Raw genomic sequence first — 24,310 nt, 5'->3', positions numbered from 1 at the left:
GATAATCCAAAACATGAAGTAATTTAGATTCTATAATTTTTCCAATCCTACCCAGTGAACTAGTCTTTAAGGTACACTTCAACACAGAAAAGACCAAGGGTTGGATATAATCGCAACCCCCTTGCTGCCCCGGGAAGTAATCATCTGGAATGTGACCGGCGGTGGGAGAGACTCATGCAAAGAGCTCTTCCCAGCTTTTCATGCATGGGCTGGTGGTGGGTGGTGGGTGGGTGGGGTGGAGTGGTGGTGGAGGGGGAGGGGGGGGGCGGGGGGAGGAGGAGGGAGATAACTCTTTCATGGAACTCATGGGTTCATTGGAGGCTTGCCCTTCCCCCAGACCCACAAGGTGCAAATATCCTCCATGTTCCCTTCCCCCTGAGCTTTTCGAGCCAGGACCCCCACCAGCTTTGCTGGTGCCTGCCAGTTTTGACCTTGCGAGACCCGGCACTTACCCAAAAGCCTGGATCCAGGGCAGCCCATGGGCATTGCTGCAGTACCCGCAGTGGCCACAGCTCCCAGTGGCACTGCCAGTACTGGACTGCTGCTGACCTCTGATTTGGATAAATTGATAGCAAGAGTGCGTGGGCAAGCAATTGGTGTGGGTCAGCATAGATTCTCCACGACCTTGGCCTCTCCTTCAATGAGGTTGTTTATCAGTGCAAAGGTCTGAGACACCCTGGCAGCTTGTTGGAGATGGACTCCTCCATTTACATTGTCAGTTTGCACACTACCTCTGTAAAATGCTTACTGGATCATACCTATTCCCTGTTGCTGTTCCACAAGTTCCAATTTCACAGGAGACCCCCTCAGAGCTTGAAGGGTCCTGCACCCTTCGACGGAGCCTCTCCACTGCTGTCACTGTCTCCACCACCTGCTCCTGGTCACATGTGACAAGTTCCTCACCGTGTACCACTCCAACTGTCTGAGATGCTTGCCTCACCGAGGTATCTGCATCTGCATGAGTGGAGGATGTGCAGGAGCCATCTGATAATGCATCCTCAGAGTGTTGCATGCCTCTGAGGATTTCTCAGGCTATTCACTCACCTCTTCTGTCAGCACTGTCACTGCATCTTGTGGGAGCCTGTGTAAAATTGGGTCGTAAGTCAGATCATGACATTTAATGTGTCGGTGACACTGATTCAACATAAGTGACAGATAAGTGCCAAGTCGCTGTGTGATAACTATTCCTGTCAACATTTATCTGGGCGATCACCATCTTTCCATTACTCATTCCAGCCCATTGGTCTCCTCCATTCTGTCCACTGCTGCAGCATCACACCTTATTTCCCACTGGAGCAGTGAGCTCTCTTCTCTTGCAATGAGGAAAAGGCAAAGAGTTATCAGTATGAGAAGAGCGAACAAGAGTGCAGAAGCACAGCATATGAAGAGGGGGAGGAGAGGAGCAGAGTGGAGACACAGGATAACTCAGCCGGAGCTCAGAGAGAGTCAATAAAGCAGTGGGTGTTCTGAGAGTGAGAGAGAGAGAGAAAGAGAGCTGGGAGTTTACAGATGAAATATAAAAGTGGTGTCACAGGTGTCCCATAGATTGATTGGTTGGTAAATATAGGCCTCTCTGGATCCGGTGCAGAGGATCATGATTGGTGAGAAAGTGTGTTATTATATTATGCCACGCTGTAGTAAACATTTTATATAAAGATTAAGGTATGCCATGTGGAATGTGCATCCTGCCGGTTGTGGGAAGTTGTTCAGGCCCAGAATTCCCTCGATGACTATATTTGCAGGAAGTATCTCCTGCTGCGGAAACTTTAGCACCAAGTTGCGGACATTGAGTGATGACTGCTGTCACTGTGGTACATCCATAAGGCTGAGGATTACATGGATAACATGATTAAAGAGGTGGTTACATTGTTACCTGAGGGCGGCTCAGTAGCACAGTGGTTAGAACTGCTGCATCCGGGATCGATTCTAGCCTTGAGTGACTGTCTGTGTGGAGTTTGCACGTTCTCCCTGTGACTGTGTGGGTTCATTCCAGGTGCTCTAGTTTCCTCTCACAGTCCAAAGCTGTGCAGGGCAGGTGGATTGGCAATGGCAAAATTGCCCCTTAGTGTCCAAACATGTGTCGGTTAGATGGGGGATGAAGCGGGGGAGTGGGCCTAGTATGGTGCTTTTTTGGAGGGTCAGTGCTGACGCGTTGGGCCGAGTGGCCTCCATCTATATTGTAGGGAGTCTATGGCTCTAAGTGCACAGGCAAGGAGGCAATGGGTGACCGTCAGAGTATCTAAGAGAAACAGGCAGGTAGTGCAGGAATCTCCTGAGGCTATCCCACTCTCTAACACATTTCCATTTTGGATACTGGTGAGTGAGATGGTTCCTCAGAGGATTGTAGAAAGAGCCACAGGTGGCTCAGCTGCGCAGGATGGGAGGAGAAAGAGTGCAAGTGCTACAGTGGTAGAGGATTCCACGGTCAGGGGTGTAGACAGTCATTTCTGTGGCCGTAGACGTGCCCCAGGATGGTGTGTTGCCTCCCTGGTGTCAGGATCAAGGGTGTCACAGAGACGCTGCCGTCAATTCTTTTGGAGGAAGGTAAACAGCCAGAGGCGGTGGTCCACATTGGGACCAATGACATAGTTAGGGCAAGGGATGAGGTCCTGACAACAGATTTCAGGGACCTCAAGAGCAACAATCTCAGGATTACTCCCAGTGCCATGTGCAACTGAGCATAAGAATAGGAAGATTGGGCAGTGCAACACACGGCTGGTGAAATGGAGTGGGACGGGGGAATGGGGGGGATTTAGTTTTCTGAGGCATTGGGCCCGGTTCTGAGGCAGAGGGACCTATACAAGAAGGATGGGGTTACACCTTAACAGGACTGGGACTAATATCCTCACGGGAAGGTTTGCTTGTGCTGTGGGGGAGGATTTAAATTGGAATGGCAGGGGGAATGGGAGCCTGAGGGGAAATTCAGAGTGCAGAGGAAAATTTGACAGTGGGAAGTCAAGAAGCATGAAGCAATAAGGAAGATATATCAACGAGCAATATCAAGGTAAATAGAATACTTGGAGAGTTGGATAGAATTGGATTAGGCAATAGTGAGACATTAGGTGGGTCAGAGTAAGGGGGAAGCAAAAAAGCCTGAATCAAGGTGAAAGTGCATGTTTGTGAATGCACAGAGAGCGATTACTAACATTGGTCAGCGACAGGCACAGGCTGACAAATGGAATTATTATATTATTGCTCTCAGACAGAACCTTTCCATCGACCCCCTGATGGTGAATGTGACCTTCTCCAAATGCAGAAATGACATCAAGTCACCCAGCTAAGCAGAGGAACTGAACAGAGTGAGAGACCTCCGACCAAGCAATAATCGCCTCCGGGCTATCAGCGAGGCAACGGCGACAACATCCACCTCAACTCCAGACTGGTAGCTAACATAAAAGGTGTAGCACCGTCAAAGTCCAGTAGGTGGCAGATCCTATCAGGACCTGGCATCCCTCCACCAATAGCCTGTTGACACGTGGTATACCGTATTACCCCTAATACATACCACCACAAAAGGTAAATCCCAAGGGCTTCCATAATCATGTAAATAATAAGAGGCAGGTAAAGGATGGAGTAGGGCTAATTAGGAATAAAAAGGGGACGTGCAAGCGGAGGCAGGAGTAATAACGGAGCTATTGAATGAGTACTTTGCACCCGCCTTTACAAAGAAGAGGTGAGAGAGGAGATAACACAAGGAATTTATAATTGTGAAGGCTATGTTTACTTAAAATAGAGCGTACTAAGACTGGATGAGGTGCATCCAAGGGTACTGAGGGAAGTGAGAGTAGAAATTGCAGAGAAACTAGTGATAATCTTATAGCTTTCCCGAGACACAGAGGACTGGAGATTTGCGAATATTACACTCTTGTTCAAAAAAGGGGTGCAAGGATAAAGCCAGCAACTACAGAGCAGCTAGATTGACTACAGTGGTCGGGAAACGTCTGGAAACTATAATTCAGGACAAAATTAATAGTCACTTAGGAAAGTGCAGGATAATTAAGGAAGACCAGCATGGATTCATTCAGGAAAAATATCATGTTTAACTAACTTGCTGGAGTTTTTTTGAAGAGGTAACAGAGAAGGTTGATAAGGACATTGCTGAAGATGTGGTATATGTGGACTTTCAGAAGGGATTTGATACAGTGCCACACAACAGACTTGTGATCGAAATCTTAACTCATGGAAGAAAAGGGAAAGTAGGCACTTAGACAAGAAATTGGCTGAGTGGAATCAGAGAGCAGTGATAAATGATTGTTTTTCAGATTGGACGAATGCTTGGAGTGGAGTTCTCCAGGGTCAGTGTTGGGGGACCCTTTCTGTTCCTGATAGACGGTGGTGTTCAGGGAATGATTCCAAAATTTACAGGAGAATATGGAGAGAAAGTATGAAACAAAATGGAGTAACTCTAAAGGAGGTGCAGGAACAAAGAAACCTCCGTGTACATGCGCATAAGTTGTTGAAGATGGCAGGGCATGTTGGGAGAGCAGCTAATAAAGCATTTAGTATCTTAGGCACTATTAATAGGGACATTAAGTACAAGCGTGAGGAGGTCACATTGAACTTGTAGAGGACAGTAGTTAGGCCTCATCTGGAGTACTGCATTCAGTTCTGGGTATCATGAAGGATTTGAAGGCATTGGAGAGAATACCGAGGAGATTCGCAAGAATGATTCCAGGGATAAACAATTGGAGCTACGAGAATAGATTAGAGAGGTTGGGACTGTTTTCCTCTGGGAACAGATGTTGTATATTCATATTTGTTCCTAGTGGAACAAGGTCACTTTAAGCGTCCGATCACGTAATTCATTAGTGATATGATCAGCCATTTGCGTAGGCAAACGCGCAGTCCATCTTTACAGCCTGTTGAATAAGAATCTTTCCAATAAAGCTCTTGTTTGTTTGTAAAACAAAAAATGGGGTAGTCCTAAAAACGTCATGGCACATCGTGCTTACGCAAGCCCATTCCATACTACAAATGGCGGGAACTGTATGGTGGGACTGTATGGTGAGAACACTGAACAATGGAGTTCATATACTGAAAGATTTGATTATTTTGCCCAAGTGAATAAAATTTCAGCATATATTGTAGTCCCAACTTTCCTGAGTACAATGGAGGGGGATGATAACCTTCAATCCCATGCAAAGTCTGGTACAGCCAGAAAAACCAAGTTCGAAAATCTACGATGAGATTGTGGAAATATCGCAGGGTCGCTTCTCACCGAAACGTTTGGTCATTGCTGAGAGGTTCCAGTCACATCAATGTAACCAACAAGAAGGTGAAACAATCACACAGCTCATAGTTACTTTGACAAAGTTAGTTGAATCCTGTGATTTGGAGATGTCTTGAATGACACTATCAGAGACAGATTAGTGTGTGTGTGTTAAGAAGTGAAGTTATATAAAAAAGGCTGTTAATAGAAAGCAACTTAAACCTAAAGAAGGCTTTAGAAGTCAGGGAGCGGAATTCTCTGAAAATTGGGCCTATGTCCCCACTTTCTTGGAGAAAGTCCAGAGGGATTCTCCTTTTTGAAGGGGACTTGCAGGCCCGAGAGTGCTGCAAGCAGCTCCGGCTGCCGATACAGGGGCCCTGCAATTCCGGCCGTGGGTCCACGCGTGCGCACAATATAGACCCCCCCAGAACACGCGCGCCTGCCGATCGGTGGCCCACAATTGGAACCCTGGTCGACCCCTGGCGATGGATCCTCCCGACCCCCACCAAGGCGACCGCGGACTGGGTCCACAGCCGGCAGTCCGAACTCAAGCCAGGTGGAACCGTGTTAGAACCACACCGGCGGGAACTCAGCCAGCTGCCGGCAGAGAATCGCTGCAGGGGCCTCTTCCAGATGGCCCCCAACCAGCGCTACGTCGACTGCGCGAGCGCGACTGGCGGCGATTCTCTGGTCCGTGGAGAATCGCGGGAAGGCATCGGACCCGATCACAGGTCTGACACCCTATTCTCCGCCCCCGTGCCAAGTGCTCGGAGAATCCCACCCAGGATCTCTGTGGAATTAGCAGCTAAGGAAGCCCAACAATTAAGTTTGAGCACTCGAATCCTTAACATGTCGGTTGAGACCCAAACACAAACAGGTTCAAAATTGCCACTGATGTGCAAAAACTAGTCACGCAGCAGCAGACTGCTGGTGCAAAATGCAGTAATTGTAGTGAAAAGAGGCACATCAAACGTGCGTATTAGAAACAAGTTCCAAACAAGAACTATAAAAATCAAGAATCAAGTGTATCAAATGGCAAACTGAGTAGAGGATAAAGTGTGATAAAGGACCAGGTCACAGTCACGTGATGAGCTGTCGTTGAACGAGCTGGCTGTGGCGGACATTGCAAACCCTTACTGAGTCACTCCTTTAGTGGACGGACAGCCAGTGAAAATGGAGGTGGCACCAACGCAGCCGTTTCATTGGTATCAGAAACTGTTTATCAAAAGTGACTGTGACATATCGCCTTAAAACCCGCAAAGATAATGCTAAAAAGATAGACCGGGGAAGTAGAGCCATTGACGGGCCATATCGATGTAAATGTTTAGCTATACGGACAGACCATAGACTTGGCCCTGCAAACCATTAAAGGTAATTAATGGAGAGGCTCAAGCTACACTGGGCCGAGGTGAAACTCATGTCAGAATCTGAAGCAGATCTACTGAAGATTTTAAAGAAACATAGCATAATCTTCAATGAAGAGCTGGGAAACATGAAAGAGATCTCAGTCAAGCTAAGGTTTAAGGACAAATCAAGCAAGATGCTTAAAGGCTAGGTCAGTGCCGTGTACCATCAGGCCAAAGGTCAAGGCAGAATTAGAGAGACTGGTCAAGACAGGGGTCCTTGAACCCGTTAATGTAAATGATTAGGCCACCTACGATGAAGAAAGGTGGTGCGACACATATCTGTGGCGATTTTAAAATGAGTATCAATCTGGTATTGGGTGCAGAGCAGCACCCTTTGCATTTAATTGATTATTTATTTGCTGGATTGGCTGTAGGCCAGCATTTCAGTAAATTTGACCTTCGTCAAGCTTATCTCCAGATAAATGTCGATCCAGGTCCACAACAATGTTTGACAATCATGGCAGACAAAGGGCTATTCAGAGATAAAAGACTTTCATTTGGAATCAGGTCCGCACCTGCATTGGTCCAACGTGTCATGGATCAAATTCTAAGCAGACTAGAAGGAGTCCAGTACTACTTAGATGATACTTTGTTACTGTAAAGAATGAAGAAGAGCATCTTCAAAATTTAGATTCGACATTCCAGAGACGAGAAGATTATGGACTACGAGTGCGGAATGATAAATGTGAATACTTCAATCTTCTATTGACTACCTGAGGTAACTTCATAGAATCATTGGATTTACAGTGCAGAAGGAGGCCATTCGGCCCATCGGGTCTGCACCAGTCCTTGGAAAGATCACCCTACTTAAGTCCACGCCTCCACACTATCCCCATAACCCAGTAACCCCACCTAACCTTTTTGGACACTAAGGGGCAATTTAGCATGGCCAATCCACCTAACATGCACATCTTTGGACTGTGGGAGGAACACGGAGCACCCGGAGGAAACCCACGCAGACACGGGGAGAACGTGCAGACTCCGCACAGACAGTGACCCAAGCCGGGAATCGAACCTGGGACCCTGGAGCTGTGAAGCCCCCCGGACTCACATCGATTCAAAGGGTCTGCACAAATCACCTTCAATTGTAAAAACCATAACTGAGGCACCTGCACTCAAAATGTAAATCAATTTTGATCGTTTTTGGGCTTATTAAGTTATTACGGAAGGTTTGTCCCTAATCTAGCAACTATTCTCAAGCCTTTACACAACTTATTGTATCATAACAGAAAATGGAAATGCTTGTAACAGTGCAGGAAACCTTCATACAACCAAGGAGGCACCACTAAAGTCGAATGCCCTGACACACTTTGATTTGAGGTTACCCTCGCAACTGGCTTGTGATACATCACCTTATGGGGTGGGAGCAGTGGTTTCTCACATAATGCCCAATGGAGAAGAGTGTTAACGTCAAGATCCTTATACAAAGCAGCAATGCACTAAGCACAGAGAGAGAAGGAAGCTCCAGGCATCGTTTTCGGAATCAAATGGTTTTACCAATACCATATGGAAGGAAATTGATCATCGACCACTGACAACGATACTAATATTCCATCTCCAGCAGCGATCCGGATGCAGAGATGGCCTTTGCTGTCGTTAGCACATATACGATAAAATATCGTCAATCAAATCTCCGTGGGATCGCTGATGGATGCTCCAGATTACCTTTATCTGATGAGTCATCAGTGAATAGTTCGAGTGGTAATATTTTCTATGTTATTCTCTCAGTCTGAATAAAGATTGTAGACTTCCAGTTAACACAAGTACTTTATTCAATGGGATTGTTCTGTTTCCAGAGCTTAACTAGATATATTACAGACAAGAGGTATGACCAGTGAAGCTAAGGTAAGCTGCCTATGCTGAGCTGTCTCTGTGTGCTGCTGCTCCCTAGCCCTGTGCTTCCGAAAGAGGCGGATCCTACCTTGGGCTCGACCCTTTATACCCGTCTCTGATGCTGCCCTCTCGTGATGCTGTGGCTGTTACATCTGTGCTGCAGTCCCTGGTGTATGTGCAGATGTATGTACAGATGTACAGATCACTGCATTTTCTATTTCAAAGAAGTTGATAACACTCCCCTAACTGCAAAATCAGTTACCAAGTAACTAGAAATAATCCACCACTGTCAGAACACTGGACATGGTACTTATAATAATAATAATCTTTATTAGTGTCACAAGTAGGCTTAAATTAACACTGCAATGAAGTTACTGTGAAAATGCAAGACCGTGGGGAGTAAACCTCGAGTTGATATGTTACCCGAAGACTCGAATTACCCATACAGAGTAGTTGCCTCCTCCTCTGGGGAATGAGGGTCATCATTCCGCCATTGTTAAGGAAACATGTCCCAACCCAACTTTATGAAGGTCATTGTGGGATAGGAAGAAGAATGAAGGAGATAGCTAGAAGCTTTTTATGGTGGCCAGGCTCGATAGCGAAATTGAGGAGGTGGGCATGCGTTTGTTTTGTGCAAAGATTTGAAACCTGCCGCCACTGGCACCATTACACTCATGGAAATGGCCAGAAGGGGTGGCACGGTGGTTTGCACTGCTGCCTCACAGCGCTAGGGACCCAGGTTCAATTCCGAACTCAGGTGGCTGTCTGCGTGGTGTTTGCACATTCTTCCCATGTCTGCGTGGATTTCCTCCGGGTACTCCATTTTCCTCCCACACTCCAAAGATATACAGGGTAGGTGGATTGGCCATGCTAAAATGCCCCTTTGTGTCCAGGGGTAACGGGGATGGGATGTGAGATTGGGGCTAGGGAGGGTGCTCTTTCTTTTTTTTTTCAACAAAACACTCCAAACAGAAAAAAAAAGAATAAAGCACAAAACAAGCAAAAATTATACATGAGATTTCCAACAAATAACAAATAAACACGCCAGTAAGGAAAACACCCCACTCTAACCTAAACAAAACAGAAAAACCCAAGTCCCATCGATGAATAGGTCCCCCATTCTTTTAAGCCCTGCCCGTTGCCAGCTCAGAAACCCCCCATCCATCCTACCCGGAACAAAGCTGTGGTTCTCTCGTATCGGGGACCAGACCGAGGCCCCCACCGCGCCCCTATGTCGCCTCTGTTGCTAACTTTGGCTGTTGTCTCTTAATTTGGCTCTGTTTAATTACGTTTGCCCAAGAGTCGCCAGGTATCTTTCGACACCGCCACAAGGTTCAGAACCGAATACTGATCACAAACTCGATACACCAGTTAGTAAGTTCAAAAGCAATGCTCATTTATTTACACACAGTCAAATCTACTCATGCATAAACTCTACAAACTAAACTATCACTATTACTAAAGCCTATACTTAGCTTCGGGTGCCCACTCAGTCAGAGGAACAATGGCCGTTGCTCAGCTCTGAGGCTGCTGGGTTGAGCTGTTTACAGGATAGCAACTAGGAGCGTCTATCTCGTAGCGTGCGTGGCTTGGAACTTACTTGGTCTGGTGTAGCTGCTAGGCTGGTCTCTCTTCGCTGAGAGCCAAGGCCAAAGAAGAAAGATTCTCCCTTGGGGAATACCTTTTATACTAAAAAGGGTTTCGCGCGCTTTTGGGCGGGCCTTGAACTTGGCCTCAATTAACTGGGGCTTTCCCAATCATTTGTATCGATCTTCCTCCAATAGAGGGATGGTTCCCTGATTGCTGGGCGTGTCCTAGGTGACCGTTGGTCTGCTTTGTTTTAGTCTCTTCTGGCGCCAGGGTGTCTGCCTTAACATTGTTTATCTAAATGTTTCCCTTTTGTCCCCGGAGATGGCTCATTAGTATGTAGATTGCTTCGCAGTTTCTGTCCTGTCTGAGAGCTTAAGGTTCTAATCAACAGACAGACCTTGCACCTGCTTGCTTCTTAGTATTGTCCAATTTTCCCTGCATTCTTTGCAAGTGTCCATTTTGTAACCGGGACGTGGCCATCCCAGATGGTTACACCTCCACTGCCCCCAAATCTTCAGAGTCACCGCCACCACCGGACTCGTGGTGTACCTTGTCGGCGAAAGCGGCAACGGTGCTGTCACCAGCGCCCCCAGACTCGTACCCGCACAAGACGCCACCTCTAGCCTCTTCCACGCCACCCCCTCTCCCTCCATTACCCACTTACGGATCATCGCCACATTAGCTGCCCAATAATAGCCACATAGATTCGGCAGCGCCAGCCCCCCCCCCCCAGCCCCCTGTCCCTGCTACACTTCAAAAACACCCTCTTCACCCTCGGGGTCTTATTCGCCCATACAAATCCCATAATACTCCTGCTTACCCGTTTTAAAAAAGCCTTGGGGATTAGGACGGGCAGGCACTGGAACACAAACAGGAACCTCGGGAGGACCGTCATCTTGACCGACTGCACCCTACCCTCCAGGGAGAGTGGCAGCATATCCCATCTCTTGAAATCCTCCTCCATATGTTCCACCAACCGTGTCAAATTGAGCTTGTGCAGGGCCCTCCAGCTCTTAGCTACCTGGATCCCAAGGTATCGGAAGCTACTCTCCGCCCTCTTCAGCGGCAGCTCGTCTATCCCCCTTCCCTGGTCCCCCGCATGCACCACAAAGAGCCCACTCTTCCCCACCTTGAGCTTGTAGCCCGAGAAGTCTCCAAACTCCCTAAGGATCCACATAACCTCCGCCATCCCCTCCACTGGGTCTGCAACATATATCAACAGGTCATCAGCATATAACGACACCTGGTGTTCCTCCTCCCCCACCCCCCCCCCCCCCCCCACCCCCCCTGGACCAATCCCCTCCAGTTTCTAGACTCCCTCAGTGCCATGGCCAGCGGCTCAATTGCCAGTGCAAACAACAAGGGGGATAAGGGACACCCCTGCCTCGTCCCGCGGTACAACCTAAAGTACTCCGACCTCCGTCGGTTCCTACTCGCCACTGGGGCCCTATATAACAGCCTGACCCATCTTATGAACCCTTCCCCGAACCCAAACCTCCCAAGCACTTCCCAAAGATAGTCTCACTCCACCCGATCAAAGGCCTTCTCCGCGTCCATAGCCGCCACTACCTCCGCTTCTCCCTCCACCGAGGGCAACATGATCACATTTAAGAGCCTCCGCACATTCGTGTTTAACTGGCTGCCCCTCACAAACCCCATCTGGTCCTCATGGATCACTCACGCGACACAGTCCTCAATCCTCGTAGCCAGAACCTTCGCCAACAACTTAGCGTCTACATTGAGGAGCAAAATCGGCCTATACGATCCACATTGCAATGGATCCTTGTCCCGCTTCAAAACGAGATCAGTGCCTGGGACATTGTCGGGGGCAGGGTCCCCTCCTCCCTTGCCTCATTAAAAGTTCCCACCAGCAGCAGGCCCAGCAGGTCCACATACTTTCTGTAAAATTCAACCGGGAACCCGTCCAGTCCCGGGGCCTTCCCCACCTGCATGCTCCCCAATCCTTTAACCAGCTCCTCCAGCCCAATCGGTTCCCCCGAACCAGCCACCTCCGCCTCCTCCACCCTCGGGAACCTCAGTTGGTCCAAGAATCGCCGCATCCCCTCCACCCACCCCCGTCAAGGGGCTCAGACCTATACAGATCCCCATAGAAGTCCCTAAATACCTTGTTTATTCTCACCGCACTCCACACCGTATTCCCCCCTCTATCTCTAATTCCACCAATCTCCCTCGCTGCCTCCCTCTTACGAAGCTGATGTGCCAGCATCCGGCTCGCCTTCTCCCCATACTCATATACATCCCCCTGCATTTTCCTCCACTGCGCCTCTGCTTTTCCCGTGGTCAATAGATCAAATTCCATTTGGAGGTTTCGTCGCTCCCTAAGCAGCCCCTCCTCGGGGGCCTCTGCATAGCTCCTGTCCACCCTTAATATCTCCCCCACCAATCTCTCCCTCTCCCTCCTCTCCCTCTTCCCCCTCTGGGCCCTCATGGAAATTAGCTCTCCCCTGACCACTGCCTTCAGAGCCTCCCAGACTACTCCCACCTGCACCTCCCCATTGTCGTTGGCCTCCATGTATCTTTGAATACACCCCCGGATCCGCCCGCACACCACCTCATCTGCCAACAGTCACATATCGAGGCACCACAACGGGCGCTGGTCCCTCTCCTCCCCCAACTCCAGCACCACCCAATGCGGGGCGTGGTCCGAGATGGCTATAGCCGAATACTTTCGGGATTAGTGCCCTACTCATTATAAAGATATCTATCTGGGAATAGGCTTTATGGACGTGGGATAAAAAAGAAAATTCTCTGGCCACCGGCCTGGCAAACCTCCACAGATCCATTCCCCCCATAAACCCCCTGAGCACCTTGGCCGCAGCCGACCTCTTACCCGTTCTGGACCTGGAACGGTCCAGTGCTGGCTCCAGCACCGTGTTGAAGTCCGCCCCCCCCTTATCAAGCTCCCTGCCTCCAGATCCGGGATCCGACCCAACATACGTTTCAAAAATCCGGCATCATCCCAATTCGGGGCACACACGTTCACCAGTACCACCCGCGTGCCCTGCAACCTACCACTCACCATCACATATCGACCTCCATTATCCGCCACAATATTCATCGCCTCAAACGACACCCGCTTCCCCACCAGTATCGCAACCCCTCTATTCTTCGCATCCAGCCCCGAATGAAAGACCTGTCCCACCCATCCCTTCCTCAGCCTGACCTGCTCTGCCACCTTCAAGTGTGTCTCCTGGAGCATGACCACGTCTGCCTTCAGTCCCTTCAAGTGCGCAAACACCCGGGCCCTCTTGACCGGCCCATTCAGGCCTTCACATTCCATGTTATCAGCCGGACCAGGGGGTTACCCCCCCCTACCCCCCCCACCCCCCCCCCCCCCCCTACCCTCCAGTCCCCCAGGCGGCGGACCCCCGCCCCGACTCTTCAACCTCCATCTCCCCTTTGGCCAATACAGTAGCAACCCAGTTCCCCCCCCCTCCCCCCAGCCAGCCAGATCACCGTCCAGCCATTTTGCTCCCCCCATTACTCCTGCTGACCCCGGCCACTCCCGCCATTCCAACGACCCCCCAGTGTGGGAATCCCCCGTCTCCCCCTGTCGATCAATGTGCGCTCTTCTCCAGCACCACCCTTCCCCCCAGGCCCCGCCCCTCCCTTCCTTAGCGCGGGAAAAAGCCCGCGCTTTCAATCCGAGCCGGCCCCGCCCCCTATGGCGCAGTTCCTTTTCCTGCGACCTCGCCCCAGCTCCCCAACCCCGGGCTTCCAACTCCCCCTTCATCAGCGGGGACCTGCCCCTACAGTACCGGCACCCACACTCTCACACAGCCCCCACATCATATCCACTCACCCCTTCCCATTTCCCCTCTTCCCAACCCAAAACCAGAAGAACACCCCCAAAATACAGTAAACACCCCCCACAACAAACCCTCAGTTCGAGTCCAGCTTTTCAGTCTGAATAAAGGTCCACGCCTCATCTGGCGTCTCAAAATAGTGGTGACGGTCCTGAAACGTGACCCACAATCGCACTGGCTGCAGCATTCCAAACTTCACCCCCTTCCGATGGAGAACCGCCTTGGCCCGATTGAAACCAGCCCTTTTCTTGGCCACCTCCGCACTCCAGTCCTGGTAGACTCTGATCTCCGTATTCTCCCACCTGCTGCTCCGATCTTTCTTTGCCCATCTCAGGACTTACTTTCAGTCCATAAAGCGGTGGAACCTCACCGCTACAGCCCTTGGCGGCTCGTTGGCTTTAGGCCTCCTTGCCAGGACTCAATGAGCCCCATCCAGCTCCAGGGGCCCCGGGAAAGCTCCCGCGCCCATCAGCATGTTGAGCATTGTAGCTACATATGCCCCAGCATCGGACCCCTCCACTCCTTCAGGGAGACCCAAAATCCAAAGATTCTTCTCTTTCGACCTGTTCTCCAGGTCCTCAAACTTCTCCTGCCACGCGCCTCGTGCGCTTCCACCTTCACCGCCAGGCCCTAAATCCCGTCCTCGTTCCCTGAGGCCTTCTGCCGCACCTCTCAAATCGCCGCCCCTTGGGCCTTCTGGGTCTCCACCAGCTTTTCGATCGACGCCTTCATTGGCGCCAGCATTTCTGCTCTCAGCTCCGCAAAGCAGTTTTTAAGGAACTCTTGCTGCTCCGGCGACCACTGCGCCCACGCTGCTTGATCTCCACCACCCGCCATCTTGCTTTTCCTCCCCCGCTTCCTTCGCTGCTCCAAAACCACTTTTTTGATCGCTCCACTCCTGGTCCACTCCATACAGTGCTGGGGGAACCTTACTATCACCTTCCCACACTGGGAACCGTCGTACAAGTGCCGCTGGGGCTCCTCAAAAGGGCCCAAAAGTCCGTTGTTGGCGGGAGCTGACGAACGTGCGGCCTACATAGGCATAGCCGCAACTGGAAGTCCGAGGGTGCTCTATCTAAGGATCGGTGCAGACACATTGGGCTGAATGGCCTCCGTCTATACTGTAGGAATTCTATAATTCTATGAAGGGCCTTGGCAAAGAGTTTATATAGATTATGCTGGACCATTCGAACGACAAATGCTTTTCATTGACACACACTCGAAATGGCCTGAAGTCACCATCATGAAATCTAGGGCCGCATCTGAGAGAACAATACAAAACTGAGCGAGATTTTTGTAAGACCCGATTACCCCGAGCAACTGGTTCACGACAATTCGGGGGGAAATTCTGGCCTTGTGCGATACATAAGATGCAAAATATTGTGGGTGTCAGAGGGCAACAGGATGGGGGTGTTGTCTACTAAGATGGAGATTTGAGGAGGTGGCTGGGGAGCAGGGAGGGCTTGGGACAGCTAGGTTAGTTGACCGGAGGAGTTCTGCGCAGATGATTGCGAGGAAAGTGATGGCTGCCAGCTTTCTGCCTAGGTGGATTTCATGAAGACCTCACTCGGCCTTTCCTGCCACTGACCCCAGAGTGTGGGCCCTGACACTTCAAGTGCCAGGTGGCCGGCCTCCTGCTGGTATCCTCAAGTAAACAAACTTCACTTTGTGCCCTTACTGCATTGATTGTTGCTGCCAGGAAATCTCTGAATCGTGGAGGCTGGGAAGGGGGTGCTACGTGTGGTGGGGTGTGGTGGGTTCTGAGGCATGGTCACACAGTGATTAGTACAGTTGCTTCACAGCTCCAGAGTCCCAGGTTCGATTCCCCGCTGGGTCACTGTCTGTGCGGAGTCTGCACCTTCTCCCCGTGTCTGCGTGGGTTCCCTCCGGGTGCTCCAGTTTCCTCCCACAGTCCAAAGTCGTGTAGGTTAGGTGGATTGGCCATGATAAATTGCCCTTAGTGTCCAAAAAGGTGGGATGGGGTTACTGGGTTACGGGGATGGGGTGGAGGTATGGGCTTGGGTAGGGTGCTCTTTCCAAGGGCCATTGCAGACTTGATGGGCTGAATGGCCTCCTTCTGCACTACAATCCATGCAACATGGGCTGGATTCTCCGCTTCGGGATTCTCCGTTTCGCCAGCAGCCCAGCGATTTCCCGATGGCATGGGGGCACCCACAATGGGAAACCCCATTGGCTGGCTGGCAAGACAGAGAATCCCGGGGCCTGCCAGAAATCTGGTGCGACGACTTCCGGTGGCGGCCATGGGGGGGTAGGTCGCACACTTGAGAGCTCCCGCCTGTAACGGACCTTTGCACCTTCTCCCCCCGGTTTTTTTTGGATTTTATGGGATAAAGCAGTGAAGAGTGAGACAGTAAGGAGATATCCCCCTCCGGTGTATGGAGAATTGGACCAGAAGTGGCCGTGTGAGACGACAAAATCCTATAAGGGAGACGCAAGCAGAGCTGGTAACACGGGATAGCATGGCGAGGGCAAGGGCCGTGGGGAGACGGCACAGTGGTCAATGGAGCAGCTGGTGAAGTTTTTCGAGGATTGCTTCGCCAAGCTGAAGAAGGACATGCTGGACCCGATTAAGGCTTCGATTGATCAAGTGGTTCAGAATCAGGAAACCCACGGGAGTGCGATCCACGAGGTCGAACAAAAGTTGTTCGAGGAGTATTTCACGGTGCTGGAAAGCAAGGTGGGGGATGATGAACAACCACCAGAAAAGAATGCAGGAGAAGCTGGAGGACCTGGAGAATAGGTCCAGGAGGCAGAATCTCAGAATTGTTGGCCTCCCTGAAGGCAGTGAGGGATCGGATGCGAGGGCCTATGTGATAGACATGTTGGAGAAGTTGATGGGCGCTGGGGCGTTCCCTCGGCCCCTGGAATGGGACAGAGCGCACAGAGCCGTCGCGAGGAAGCCCAGAGCGAATGAGCCGCCGAGGGCCATGGTGGTACGTTTTCACCGTCTCATGGACAAGGAACACGTTTTGCGGAGGGCCAAGAAAGAACGGAGCAGCAAGTGGGAGAACTGTGAGTTGCGCATTTATCAGGACCTGGGAGCGGATTTGGCCAAGAGGCAAGCTGGGTTCAATCGGGCAAAAAAGACCCTCTTTAAGAAGGGGGTGAAGTTCAGGATGCTGTACCCAGCCCACCTGTGGGTCACACATGAGGAACGGGACTTCTACTTTGAAACGCCAGACGAAGTATGGACCTTTATTAAAGAAATGAAGCTGGGAGCGAACTAAAAGACACTTAAGCCTTGGAGAAGTACTGTGGCAGCGATTTGTGTTGCTGGATTGTAAAAATGTAAGTAGCTCTCTGTGAAATAATGGGCTGCGTGGAGGGTTAAAGGTTGATCTGTCTTGCAGGGACCTTGTTAGAGGGGGGGATGGGCTTTGAATTTAGTTCTGCTTTTTGCGTGACTATTTTTCTAAAGTGATTGTTTCTTCACTGTTTTTTTTCATCTGTTGTTTGTTTACTCGGGAATGTGATGCTTTTAAAATGTTTATTCATGTGGGGGGGGAGAGAGGAGAATATAATAGGGAGACAGACTGTTTGGTGCCGGGGGTGGGAGCTATCAAGTCAGCATGGGTCAGCTGACTCTCAGAAACGCAGTAGGGGGTTGACAGGTGTTAAGCTGGAGCTTGACTCCAGCTTAAACTTGGGTTTATAGTGTTGTTGCTAGGGGGGGGGGGGGGGGGGGAGGAGGGGGAGCTGCTTTGCTGACAGGGGAGGAACTGTTACTAGGGGACAAATGGGAGGTCGGGAACGGCGACCGCCCGAGTGGGGACCCGAAGAAGCGGAGGGTGCGAGCTCGAGGCTGGCCTAAAAAGGGTGATGGCTAGACAGCAGGGGGGTGGGGGTGGGTTGGAAGCCCCCCATCCAGGCTGATCACATGGAACGTGAGAGGACTGAATGGGCCGGTCAAGAGGGCTCGCGTGTTCGCGCATTTGAGGGAACTGAAGGCGGACATGGCAATGCTACAAGAGACACACCTAAAGGTTACAGACCAGATGAGATTGAGGAAGGGGTGGGTTAGCCAAGTGTTCCACTCAGGATTGGACTCAAAGATCAGGGGGGTAGAGATCTTGATCAGCAAACGAGTGGCATTCGAGGCAGGGAGAATCGTGTCAGACAAGGGGGTAGGTACATAATGGTGAGTGGGAAGCTGGAGGGGGTGCGAGTGGTACTTGTGAACATGTATGCTACGAATTGGGACGACGTGGAATTTATGAGGCGGGTGTTAGGTAAGATTCCAGACTTAGAGTCACATAACCTGATTACGGGAGGGGACTTCAACACAGTCATTGATCGGGAATTGGACCGGTCAAAATCCAGGACAGGGAGGAGGCCGGCCGCGGCAAAGGAATTGAAGGGTTTTATGGAACAGATGGGGGGAGTAGGCCCATGGAGGTTTGCATGGCCGAGGACGAAGGAGTTTTCCTTTCTTTCACATGTCCACAAGGTATATTCTCGCATCGACTTTTTTGTTCTGAGCAGGGCGCTAATACCGAAGGTGGTGGATACTGAATACTCGGCATTGCAGTGTCGGATCATGCCCCGCACTGGGCGGATCTATGAGTTAGTGTGGAGAGAGGGCCACGCCCGCTGTGGAGACTGGATGTGGGGTTGCTATCGGACAAGGCGGTCTGTGGGCGGGTTAACAAGTCCATCCAGAACTACCAGGAAACAAATGATACGGGGGAGGTCTCTGCAGCGACGGTCTGGGAAGCTTTGAAGGCAGTAGTCAGAGGGGAATTAATCTCGATACGGGCCCACAGAGAAAAGGTGGAATGGGCTGAGAGGGATAGATTAGTGGAGGAGATACTCCAGATGGACAGGAGATACTCGGAGGCCCCGGACACGGGGCTACTGAGGGAGCAGAAGAGGTTACAGGTAGAGTTTGGGCTGTTGACCACAGGGAAAGCAGTGGCACAGTTGAGGAAGGCAAGCGGGGCAATCTATGAGTACGGGGAAAAGGCAAGCAGAATGTTGGCGCACCAGCTCAGGAAAAGAGAGGCGGCCAGGGAGGTAGGTAAAGTAAAGAGTAGAGACGGTAATACTGTCCTGGACCCAGCGGGGGTGAACGAGGTGTTTAAGGACTTTTATAGTAAATTATATGAGTCAGAACCCCCGGCTGGGGTGGAGGGGATGAGGCAATTTCTGGATCAGTTGAGGTACCCGAGGGTGGAAGAGGACCTGGTGGAGGGGCTGGGAACCCCAATTGAGATTGAGGAAATAATCAAGGGGCAGGAGGGCATGCAGTCGGGCAAGGCCCCGGGGCCTGACGGCTACCCGGTGGAATTCAATAAGACGATTTCTGAAATATTGAGCCCACTGCTGGTGAGGACATTTAATAAAGCAAGAGAGAAGGGAGTCCTCCCCCCAACAATGTCGCAGGCCTCGATTTCATTGATCTTGAAACGGGAGAAGGATCCGGAGCAATGCAGGTCATACAGGCCGGTTTCTCTACTGAATGTGGATGTCAAACTGCTGGCTAAGATACTGGCCACAAGGATAGAGGACTGCGTCCCGGGAGTGATAGGGGAAGACCAGACGGGATTTGTTAAGGGCAGGCAACGCGAGGCCAATGTTCAAAGGCTTCTAAATGTTATTATGATGCCCTCAGAAGGAGAGGAGGTGGAGGTGGTGGTAGCGATGGATGTGGAGAAGGCTTTTGATCGGTTGGAGTGGAATTACCTGTGGGAGGCGCTGGGAAGGTTTGGGTTTGGTGAGGACTTTATTGACTGGGTGCGGTTGCTCTATCAGGCACCAGTAGCGAGTGTGCGTACGAACCGGCTGAGGTCGGGGTATTTTAAACTACACCGAGGGATGAGGCAAGGATGCCCCCTCTCCCCGTTATTGTTTGCTCTGGCCATAGAGCCATTGGCCATGGCGTTAAGAGCCTCTAGGAACTGGAAAGGGCTGGTTCGGGGGGAGGGGGGGTGGGGGGCGTGGAGCACCGGGTCTCATTCTACACAGATGACCTGCTCTTGTACATTCCGGACCCATTGGAGGAGATGGGGGAAGTAATGCGAATCTTGGGGGAACTTGGCAATGTTTCGGGGGATAAATTGAACATGGGGAAAAGCGAGATGTTTGCGATCCAGGCAAGAGGGCAGGAGAGGAGACTGGGAGAACTGCCGCTTAGAATGGTATGGAAGAGCTTTCGATATCTGGGAATCCAGGTGGCCCGGAAATGGGAGGTACTACACAAGTTAAACCTATCCCGGTTGGTAGAACAAATGGAAGGGGACTTTAAGAGATGGGACATGCTCCCGCTATCACTGGCGGGGAGGGTACAGACCGTGAAAATGACGGTCCTCCCCAGATTTCTGTTTGTCTTTCAGTGCCTCCCCATATTCATCCCTAAGGCCTTTTTCAAGCGGGTGAATAAGATTATTTCAGGCTTTGTGTGGGCGAGTAAAACCCCGCGAGTGAAGAAAGTGTTGCTGGAGCGCAATCGGGGGGGAGGGTGGGTTGGCACTGCCGAACTTCTGCAATTACTACTGGGCGGCTAATATAGCCATGATCAGGAAGTGGGTACTGGGTGAGGGGTCGGCATGGGAGCGGATGGAGGTAGCGTCATGTAAAGACACCAGTCGGGGAGCATTGGTAACAGCACCTCTGCCCTTCTCGCTGGCCCGATACTCCACACTCCGGCTGCTCTGAGGATCTCGGGGCAGTGGAGGAGATATAAGAGAGTGGAGGGAGCATCGGTTTGGACCCCGATTTATAACAACTACAGGTTTGTACCAGGTAGGCTAGATGATAGGTTCCGGAGTTGGAAGAGGGCAGGAATTAGAAGAATGGGGGTTCTATTTATAGATGGGAGCTTTCCCAACTTAAAAGCTTTGGAGGATAAATTTAAATTGCCAGCAGGGAATGGTTTTAGGTATTTGCAGGTGCGCGACTTCCTGAGAAAACAGGTGCCGGCCTTTCCGCTGCTGCCGCCATGGGGGAAAGAGGATAGAGTAGTTTCCAGTACCTGGGTGGGAGAGGGGAAGGTATCGGATATTTATCAGGAGCTTTTGGAGGAAACTCCGGTGGAGGAACTTAAGGGCAAGTGGGAGGACGAGCTAGGAGGAGAGATAGAGGCGGGGCTATGGGCAGATGCCCTAAGCAGGGTTAATACCTCCTCATCGTGCGCCAGACTTAGCCTGATACAATTTAAGTTTGTCCACCTGGCATACATGACAGTGGCCGGGATGAGCAAGTTTTTCGGGGTAGAGGATAGGTGTGCAAGGTGCGTGGGAAGCCCAGCAAATCATGTCCACATGTTTTGGGGATGCCCGAAGCTTAGAGGGTTTTGGCAGGGTTTTGCTCAGGCAATGTCCACGGTGCTAAAAACACGGGTGGTGCCGAGTCCGGAGGTAGCGATCTTGTCGGAAGAGCTGGGAGTTCAGGGGGCGAAAGAAGCCAACTTCCTGGCCTTTGCCTCCCTGATAGCCCGGAGACAAATCTTATTAATGTGGAGGGACTCGAAGCCCCCCGAGTGTAGAGACCTGGGTTAGTGACATGGCTGGGTTTCTCAGTCTGGAGAAAATAAAGTTTGCCTTGAGAGGGTCAATGTTAGGGTTCTCCCGGAGGGGGCAGCCGTTCATCGACTTTCTCGGGGAAAATTAAAAATGTCAGCTGATGCAGTATTCCAAGGGGGGGGGGGGGCGGGGGGGGGATTGTTGTTGTATGGTTGAGGTGTGTGAAGATTGGGCTGGGGGTGGGGAAATGTTTATTTTACCATGTTGATGTCATTATTTTTGCTCCTGGTATAAAAATTATCAAATACCTTAATGAAATTTTTAAAATTTTTTTAAAAGACATCTGGTGCAGCGGGGCAGAGAATACTGCTTCATGTTTTTGCCCCATCCTGTTATTCTCAATTCTGCGATCTCTGCTGCCATTGTTAGTTCTACCAGGATGCCTTTAAAGAGTTCCTTCAGTGCTACATTAGGTGTGTCATCTATTTCTCATCCAGGTACGTCCAAAGCTGGAATCAATCCAAAAAAATACAATATTTGTTAATTCAGGGGGGAATTCTGTGCGGCAACGTAAGATGAAAAATATTGATTCTACTGCATGCACATCTTCTGATCTTTGTTCCCAATAACATGAATTAGTATAAACCATTTCACACCATCAGCCAAATCAAAATGACTCCCAGTGAGTTTTAACATTTGACTCATTATATATAACTTCTCACCCATTTTAAGATACTTTCTTGTCAATGAGCCTACAATTTTCCAATGGATTTTCATGGCGTGCAAGGCACCTCCCCCACAGGCAACAAATCTTCATTCTCACTTGAAGTTGAAAATCAATTCTTGCACCCACCAAAACCATTCTCAGGTTTAATGCAGCAGCAGGCAGAATTATTCATGTCCCCAAATTACCGTATCACTTCAACCTTGTTCCAGTTCCAAAGTAAACATTCTCGAAGAATGAGAGAATAAGTCAAAGGGCCCTTCTTCATCCAAACCTGTCGTGTGGTTTTGTGAAAGAAAAACAAACAGGATTAACGAAACATCTTGGTTGCCATGAGCTCTGTGTGATAGTGTTCTCATGACACTGACTATTGTGCGCACAATTTTAGATGACACTTACACATGCAGGGTGGAATCTAATCTTCTGGGTCCCATCCACTGGCTAATGGTTCCGTGGGAACCTCGCATCACTTCACTCAGGGCGGCCTAACGCTATTACCAGGCACTTATTAGTAGCAGCAGCGCCACCAGGAGCAGTGGTCACTATTGGGACAGCACTCAGGCCTACATGAGTATTACCGCTGGTTCCTCAGAGAGAGGTGAGTGCAGGCAAGAGGGTGGCATTGGAAGCCGCGAAAAGGGGGGGGGGCTTTCATCAGGTTACCCCCTTCCCTGGTGCTGGGTCCCTTGATTGTGTGCAGAGTTCCTGAGAATGAGAGACCCCTCCCAAACTGGGCCACTGGCAAACCTGCCAAGATTTGCTGAACGGTTTCGTCACATGGCAACTCCCCCACTGGCTGTGGGTTGAGTGTAAATGGTGGCTGAATTAAGTCCTCAAGCGGCTCGGTTACACATTAGCGTTGGTTAAGTGTGCAACATTTCTGTGTGTAAGCCAACTGCCACTAGGGCAGCACGGTAGCATTGTGGATAGCACAATTGCTTCACAGCTCCAGGGTCCCAGGTTCGATTCCCGGCTTGGGACACTGTCTGTGCGGAGTCTGCACATCCTCCCCGTGTGTGTGTGGGTTTCCTCCGGGTGCTCCGGTTTCCTCCCACAGTCCAAAGATGTGCAGGTTAGGTGGATTGGCCATGATAAATTGCCCTTAGTGTCCAAAATTGCCCTTAGTGTTGGGTGGGGTTACTGGGTTATGGGGATAGGGTGGAAGTGTTGACCTTGGGTAGGGTGCTCTTTCCAAGAGCCGGTGCAGACTCGATGGGCCGAATGGCCTCCTTCTGCACTGTAAATGCTATGATACTGTTTCACCATTATCCCAGCATCTCCGGCAGAATATATATTGTTCGATAATTTCTCTTATCTGTGGGCTGAAGTACTTTTTGAGAGCACTTGCCACCATATCAAATGTAGGTGTGTCTTCCGTGAGCCAAGGGCAGCACGGTGACGCAGTGGTTAGCACTGCTGCCTCACGGTGCCGAGGATCCGGTTCAATACCGGGTCATTGTCCTTGAGGAGTTTGCACATACTCCGCAGGTCTGCGTGGGTCTCACCCCCACAACCCAACGATGTGCAGGGTAGGTGAGTTGGCCACGTTAAATTGCCCCTTAATTGGAAAAAAAGAATTGGTTAAAGGTCTGTTGATCTCAAGCAGGAATTTCTAGGAAAGAAATTTCCTGTACCGACTTTGGGTTCAATTGTTTGGTGTTTGACTGTGTGTCTGTTGACTGCTGACTGTGCCGTGTACTGCTAGTCAAGCCCCTGGGTATGGTTAGAAAAACTGAAACCACCAATAAGTAGATATTTTAAAAGGATTGCAATAAAGCTCCTGTCCACACAGCCAGAGTGTGGTGAGAGTTATCTCCGTATAACTCCGAGGTACATAATTCAATGCCTGGCTACTCAGATGGAAAATAGCTTAAGCTTCGTAGCTCCCATGCCTTTCATTTCTTTGCCGGGCGATTCACCTATGCCTTGGGATCGATAGATTTTGGGGTTCAAGATTTCCTTGGTTGGGACGGCTGTGAGCGGTCTGCAGGTGTCAGCCACCCATAGGAATGTGTTAATCATCCATTGCTTCGGGTCAGAAGACCGGCAAGTATTCGAGCAGCTCACAGAAGACTTTTTTTTAAATTTAGAGTTAAATCCTTTATCTCCAAATCAGTGCCCACAAGACCAAGGTTATATTTCAGCCAGCACCAGGCACACGCTATGAAGCACCAGACATAACCATTGATGGTATTCAATCTCAAGGCTGTAGAGAAGTTCTCAGCAATCCTCCAAGGTTC

Source organism: Scyliorhinus torazame, chromosome 15, assembly GCF_047496885.1.
Source record: "Scyliorhinus torazame isolate Kashiwa2021f chromosome 15, sScyTor2.1, whole genome shotgun sequence".
Taxonomy (NCBI): domain Eukaryota; kingdom Metazoa; phylum Chordata; class Chondrichthyes; order Carcharhiniformes; family Scyliorhinidae; genus Scyliorhinus; species Scyliorhinus torazame.
This window is presented reverse-complemented; position numbering follows the sequence as displayed.